We start from the raw sequence: 7,881 nt of genomic DNA, 5'->3' as shown, positions 1-7,881 counted from the left end.
CTGACGCTGAGATCATTTAGTGTTTGGTTATATCATCTCTAGTCTCACTGAACCCTTCTGAATTGTACATGTCATGTGTGGTCTGGCGTCTCCTTACCAGCAAAAGGTCCCAGGTTCAAACTAGTCAATTCCCTAAAAAACATGCTCAGAGCATTGTTGCGCAAAAGTGGTAGGGAGACACGATATAGAACAAACAGACACCAACATGAATGAAACTTCCTGGCAGATTAAAACTGTGTGCCCGACCGAGACTCGAACTCGGGACCTTTGCCTTTCGCGGGCAAATGCTCTACCAACTGAGCTACCGAAGCACGACTCACGCCCGGTACTCACAGCTTTACTTCTGCCAGTGTCCGTCTCCTTCTACCAACATGAATGTTTAGAAAATGGCGACCCTGCCAGGATTGTAAAATACCATGATTGAAGGTCGACCACATGCCTAACTACGTCAGAAAAATACCTGCTGAACAATTTTCGTAGAAATAATTTTTTTTTCTTAAACTTATACATAGTCGAAAACAATAGCTGCAGCGATAGATTGTAAGAAGTATTCAATAAACAGTGAGTCATTGTAGCAGAAACAATAGCATAATTAAGTTATGAATTTTAATATTGTTAGAATTACGTTTTCTCTCCTATGCATGCGCACAGGTTGCGGATACACCGTTGACAAGTTGGTTATGACCCAAAAAGTAAGTGAATGGTTTGTCAAGTCGTATATGAAAAAATTTAAGGAAAAGCGTGAGATCGTATGAGCGCATGTTGACGCTAAGTAGGGCTCGTGAATTGCTTTTAAAACAGAAAATAAGGGATTCGAAAAGATTGGCAATGGCAGATCGAGACTTTGACCGAATTGAGGTAGAGACCCCACATGAAAATGGACAGAGAATAGAGGACTTTACAACAGACGATGCAGTATCGCCAGAAATAGGACAGATAACGCACCATAACGAGGATAATGTACGCCAAGGCACAGAAAACCTAGGTCAGCATACGACAGAGAAGCAGGGAAGTAGAGAGACAGTCGATGAGGATTCTAACTTGCGTCTTCAATATGTAGAATACATAGTACAAGTAATCAGATCTGCCTCACCACAGAGTACAAGGATTGCGAGCAGAAACGTGTCACAGCACAGTTCAATGCAATCGGTTGCGAACTAACACTTGGGCGAAAACACAGAGCGTAGGACGTCGGAAGAAAACGCAATAGGACCCACCAATCTGGCAGTATTATTACAACAAATTACGGAAACCATGATAAGGCAAAATAAAGACATAGCGAACCAAATTCAAATTCAGAATGCAGAGACCACGAGACAAATGCGTGAGATTAAAGAACAAAACAAAAAAATTCAGTTACACCTAAGTCATATCGAAGACGCGGCAAAAGAATTTCGAGAAGTGATAGGAAACTTAATAACAGGTTACAATCAGTTGTGAACAGACATTGACAAGGTACAAGTGGACGTACAAACATTGCGTAATGACACTCAGGACGAGATCAAAATATTACGTAACAACACCCAGGGAGAAGTCAAGAAACTAGAGAAACAGATAAACGAAATTACTAGACAAGCAGCAGACACAGAGCGTAAAATTCTTTAAAACAGTGTGTTACACAATCGTATCACAAAAGCAGCGCTGAAAAGATATGATAACCGCATAGTCAAAATAGAAGCGCAAACGAAGAGACAATTTCAGAAATTGCAAGCAGAGTTGTTGCAAACCATTGCAGAGCTTAGTGAGCAGGATCAAACAAGCACAGAGTCTGCAACCACATCCGTATCTGTAACAGCACCGAAAAACAAGCAATTAACGAAGATATTACGCATTTGCGATTCCAATCACAGGCGGAAAGCAACATACGTGAAATCAGAAATGAACAAAACGTCATCAAAAACACATGCGGAACTACAAATGTATGTTTCAAGACAGTCTGGATCGTGCAATGAAGCGGCAATGTTAGCCAGAGAAGATACCCAACCAATACGTGACAATGGATAGCCAGATCGCGAAGAGTACAGTGCAATGCATTCAGCTACACGTTCACAACTGATGGAAGGAAATTATTGCGTACCACTCGAACGATACTACGCAAGGGTACCCGTAAGTTACAGTGGACAATATGCAATGGATCTACCACAACCGGAAAGAACGACGGAAGAAATGATCAGAAACAAAAGTGGCGAAGAATCGCGAATTTCATATGGAACTATGACGAAGTACGACAACGATCATTTCCTCACAGTCAGAAAATTTCAACTCTTTCAAGTAGGAAACTCATTACATCCACGAAATTTTATTGATCAATTCCGAGTAGGATTACCAGAACACTGGACGCTAGCACACATGTCAGAAACAGTTGCAGAAACCATGCAGAATGTTGCAGCGACATGCCAATCGTACGAAGATTTCAGAGAGAAGTTTCTCTCACGATATTGGTCCAGCGAAACACAGAACAGAGTGAAGTACGAATTATCGCAGAACCCATATTTTGAAAATTCAGGAGAGAGGAGACCCGTGAAATTTTTCGAATTAATGGCAAAGAAAAATCATTGCTTAGATGTACCATACAATGGCGGAGAGTTGATTAAATTATGCGCGATGAAGCTACTATTGAAATACCAGCAATCATTAATAGGTCGCGGAGGCAATGACGTGGAAGCATTTAAAGGTATTCTAAGGCAGTTAGGGTTCATATTTGCGGAAGATGACGCAAGAAAAAGACGAATGCGCAAGACACAGTACGAAGAAACAATAATTACGAACCATGTGATAACTTCACACCAAGAAACGACAATAGATTTCAGCATAGAACCAGTTACGGATTAAGAAGAGAATATGGGAATAACTATAATTCACCCAGGAACGGCAACAACTATTACAGATGGAATAACGACAACTGGAACAGGTACTGGAGAACCAATAGACCGACAAATTATCAACAAAGTAACCACAATCAACAAGCTGAACAAGAAAAACGAATACAGATAGAAGAGGTCGAGGTACGACCATCATACCCCGATGAAAGTTCAATTTTACAGCTAAGCGCCCATGCCAAAGAGAATGACGCACCGACCCAGGACAATTGCAGCACCTGGAACAGCGAAGTAAAAATCTTAACACGAGAAGAGAAGAAGGAAGAAACAAATCCGCAGGGACCAGATGAAAACGAAGACAAGAAAATAACAATATCATGTTGGGACGAAATTAATTGGGAGAATACTGACGAGGAAGATGAATTACCAGAGGCATGCACAAAGAATGTAGGAGGAAAGGACGAAGTAATGAGTATTGCAGAGCTATTTGAGATAGAAACCAGGGAAAGCCAATTCAATGAGGATAATGCGCAGTCGACAGAAGTTGAAAATATGTTACAAGTGGGCACACAACCCAACGTATATAATGAAGGAAGTTATGAAGCGATAATTAGAGCATTTAGATGCGATTATATGGAATTAGCGACGAAGACGGAGAAGATAGACGAGGATGAGGACAAAGTAGAGGATGTAGAAGAAAGCGTAAATGAAGGAAGAAATAGAGAAGAGGAAACAAAAAAAAAAAAGAAGTAGCAGTCGAAGCCTATCCTACAGAAAGTTCGAATTCACAAGGGAAATTCATAAAAAGACTCATGTATGATTCAGTGGAGGATTCGTTGATGCAAGAGGAAGAAGAACAGAACCAACCATTTCAAATTCAACCAGTTGTGAAGGCCATGGTAAAGCATATCCCAGTCAATATTGTAATTGATAGCGGAAGCGATCTGACTGCGATCTCAGAAAATTTCTTCATGCAGCGTAATGCCAATGAGGAATTGCCAGTTCTGAAAACATGTAAGATTAAAGTAAGAGGTCCTATTAGAAACAATGCTGCAGAAGTTACGAGACAAACAAGGTTAACTCTTTCGTGCCAAGGTCAAAAGATCGAAGCCAACTTCGTGATTATACCTAAACTAACTGTAGATTTGATTATACGTGCAGATTTTTTAAATGAGAGATGAGCGATAATAGATATGGGGAAAGATAGCGTAACATTAGGGAATGTTACACTTCTCTTTGAGAAAAAGCTAACATTAGAAGAATTACCAGTTATAAACAAACAATTAAGAATGACGCGAGATAAAGAGGATGAAGAATTAGAATGCTATGCACAAAAGAAGGAATCGCCTCAACTCATGTTAGAAGTCCATAAAAAAGTCGAAGAAAAATTACAAGTAGTTCAAGGTATTTCGGAACACAGTAAAAGAGAATTAGAGGGTATTTTACGAGATAAATCAGAGGTATTTTTATTTCGGACACAGTAAAAGAGAATTAGAGGGTATTTTACGAGATAAATCAGAGGTATTTTTATTTCGGACACAGTAAAAGAGAATTAGAGGGTATTTTACGAGATAAATCAGAGGTATTATTACCTAAGCACAATATTTCAAGATAATGTTGCAGATAAGATCGTCAGGAGAAAGAAGAATGAAGAGAGAGGAAGGTGGGAAAAAGAAAGTAGTTCCAATAATAACATCAATAGTACCATAGATTAAGATGAAGGGATGGAGCGTAGATAGTCTAACAGCATGAAATACAAAAATGCTATACACCACGACATTACACAAAAATAAAAAATACACGAATTTGAGGATTCTTGAATAGACGTTAAAACTCCAAATATCTTAGAATTGTAACATAGAAAGCGCTCCGAAATTTGTAAAGCTTTTTAAGAAGGCGCAAAACAATGTATGTACTTGACATATGTTAGATGATTATAAGTAAAACTTTTTATAAAAACCATTGTAAAAACTTCAGCAAGGAAGAGATGCAACGACCCACAAGTTCCAATGCGAGAAGTATAAAGAAAGAAAAGGACGTAATTACCAAGACATGATTCCTACAAGCGAGAGAAGGGAACGACAGCGCGACCAACAGAGGGACCTTGTAGAGCAGTAAATCAGTCCACTCCACGGAACAACGCAGAGACGCGACGGGACGCCGAACATCAGAAGGGACGGGTGCAGGGACACCAGATTTTGACCGCTTGTAAACCCCCGAGTCTCCGACTCAGCAGAGCGAGCAAAAAACGGCCCAACGAAAAGACCGCTTGGGCAAGCCACCACAGGCAAAAAAAATGCGTGAAAGTCACACTACTGCTATTAAACAGCACGCTGATGCACGAAACTGAAGAAGAAAACTTCCACAAAGTAGAAAATGACACGCCCAAACAATTTATCAAACTGTTACTAAGAGGAGAACTTCAAAGCGACTAGTTATCAATAAATATTTCCATATCCTGCCCAGAGAAGAACCAAGAATCAAGTAAGAAGCAGAGAAAATGCAGGAAGAACAGAACATTCACAAGATTGAGACCAAGAAAGAAGATGGGTGAAGAATAGACGACATACCTTCCCAAATCCCTATCCTACTGTAAACTAGTTGTCTGCGAAGTATTACAACGAAACACGACCACTGTCAGCGACACATAATGATCACTTTCACACACACAAAGCCAGTAAACCACGAGATTCTGCACTCACAGCTCCATTCCATTATGGGACCTCCACAACAACAACACACACTTGCAAAGCCGACAAGGAACGACGAACGAAGCTGGACATCAAATACTTGCCCACATCCATCTCGCTCAAGTCCATCACCTTTGTGCAAAAACATTAGCCAACCTCATGCTCAAACATTCATAGGATTATGTGAATGTGTGAAATCAAATTATGTGATGTAGGAACTATGCAAAAGGAACGTTTGAAATACTAAATAAGTTAAGCACACCAGACAGCTAATAAACTAGAAAATAACAGTCATTGACTATGGACTTAAGTAAAACATAGACTATCGATAAAAACAAGTCATTAGTTCTGAAATGGACAGTATATAAAGAAACAATATGCCACTTATTTTCTCTTCATAAAAATAAAAGAATAACTATATTTTACTTATTTTCTCCTTATAAAAACAAAGAATAAAAAATTATCTTGTTGGATGTTTTCCCTTTTTTTAACATTTGTACCATTTGTTAGAATAATATCTCAATACTTGTGTATGTATATTTCTTTGTCAAAGCAATTCTTGGAAATAATTCGTATTTGTTAGTGTAACAATGTTGAAATGAGTGTGTAGAAACAAAAACATTTTACTTGCACATGATATTTAGAAAATATTTTAGGAATAGATTTTACTTAATCAGTACATTTATAAAAACAAAATTTCTAAGAAAATCCATGTGCAAGACTCCTCAATTTCGATAGCACACTTCTTAAAAAACAAACTTCACACTTAAATAAAGAAAGAAAATAATTAAAAATTAATAATAGTGTAAAAATCTTCCTTTCTTCTCATTTTTAATTATAATGTGGAAGAGTGTAAAAATATAAATTAGTAATACAAAGTAGCATAGAATAGAATAATGTGGCTGAACAGTACGCAACAAAATTTTGATAAATTAGAAATTTTTTGACTGACCTTGACAACGATTCAATCATTGCCTGTATTCAGTGCAAAAATTAAGTTCGAAGGGTGGTGATATGTGAGATGTTAGGCAAATCCAACACCTTCCATGAAAACCCGGAGATGATAAGCAAATGCAGGAGTATGTTACATAGCTAAGAATAAATCGTGACATTAAATTAACCAAAGTAATACGAGTAACAAGTGAGCAAATGGGATACCACAGACTAACACAAGAATGCCTAAATGCATATTGTACCTTCCCACCATGAGGCAGGTGCAGTTCCGAGAGGAGAAACGAGACAAAAACCGAGAGGAGAACCGTGTTAAGCTAGAAGGCCCTATGATAAGGGACGGACTGGACACCCACGTCGCCAGCTAATCACTAGGGCCACACAGCCCGCATGTTTTAGCCTACCTCAAGGCTACCACCCGCACGTTTTAGCGTGAGACTGCTTCGCGTCTCTGTTACGTAAAGGACCGCCCCCCCTCCCCCCAGCAGATGTTAAAAGCTAGAGCCCTCCAGAAAAACAGTATAGATCTTACGATAACACAAAAAGGGCCACTACCACCCGCAAGTTTTAGCGTGTGACTTTTTAGCGTGTCTGTTACATTAGGACCACCGCCAGCCCATGTTAAAAGATAGAGCCCTCCAGAAGAACAGTATAGATCTTACGATAACGCTAAAAGGACCACACCAGCTGCAGGTTTTAGCGTGAGACTTTTTCGCGTCTCTGTTACGTTGCAAACTTTAAAAACATTGCCCCACCACGAAACGTATAACGTTTCTCATTGGATAGACAGAACTTTTGTAGGCGGAGCTTAAGGTTAACATTGAGACCCTGACTGGTCATATGAAAACACAGACAGATAGTTTTTTTTAAACCAACTGCGATAAATTGTAGTAAGGAAAAGTTAGGAGTGCGTTAGTTCCGAGACGGCGAGCTGGATGGCTCCTGCGCCGGCCGCCGCCCCCCTGACGAACACCGACAAGGTAATGAACGCACGCAATGCCGCATAACAGCGCATAAAGCTTCACTCAGAACTGCAGAATTCTCATCTGTTACACCTCCTTTTTGCGTAATACTAGTGTCGATCCTCAATTAAAGCTCATGGTGTTCACATTTGCCACTTGAAGTAAAAATCTGAAACGCGATGATTTTTCTGTTATATAGTTATTGAGAAGCCACATCAGCCACTGTGTTTTTACAAGTTAGAAAAGTTATTAAAGATAATTGAGGGTCACTGTAGACCATTTTGATAGTTTTTCTCTTTTGGAAACTTAATTTAAACCTAGATTATAGATGTGATATGGCATAGGTCATCCTTCGATCCACTGTAGAACTTGGAAACCCATTCAGGGAATATTCGTGCACATTTTTGTTGAACACAGTTGGTTTTTACCATCCTGTATTAAACACTTCCTTTTATCAAT

The 7,881-nt window shown here is 39.2% G+C and overlaps 1 non-coding gene across 1 annotated transcript; it reads right to left on the bottom strand.

Moving 5' to 3' along the window:
* Window positions 1–237: 237 nt before the first annotated feature.
* Window positions 238–312, bottom strand: Trnas-cga (transfer RNA serine (anticodon CGA)). The gene has a single exon. It is a non-coding gene; the product is annotated as a tRNA-Ser (tRNA).
* Window positions 313–7,881: the final 7,569 nt, after the last annotated feature.

This window comes from Schistocerca gregaria, chromosome 5, assembly GCF_023897955.1.
Source record: "Schistocerca gregaria isolate iqSchGreg1 chromosome 5, iqSchGreg1.2, whole genome shotgun sequence".
NCBI lineage: Eukaryota > Metazoa > Arthropoda > Insecta > Orthoptera > Acrididae > Schistocerca > Schistocerca gregaria.
This window is presented reverse-complemented; position numbering and strand designations above follow the sequence as displayed.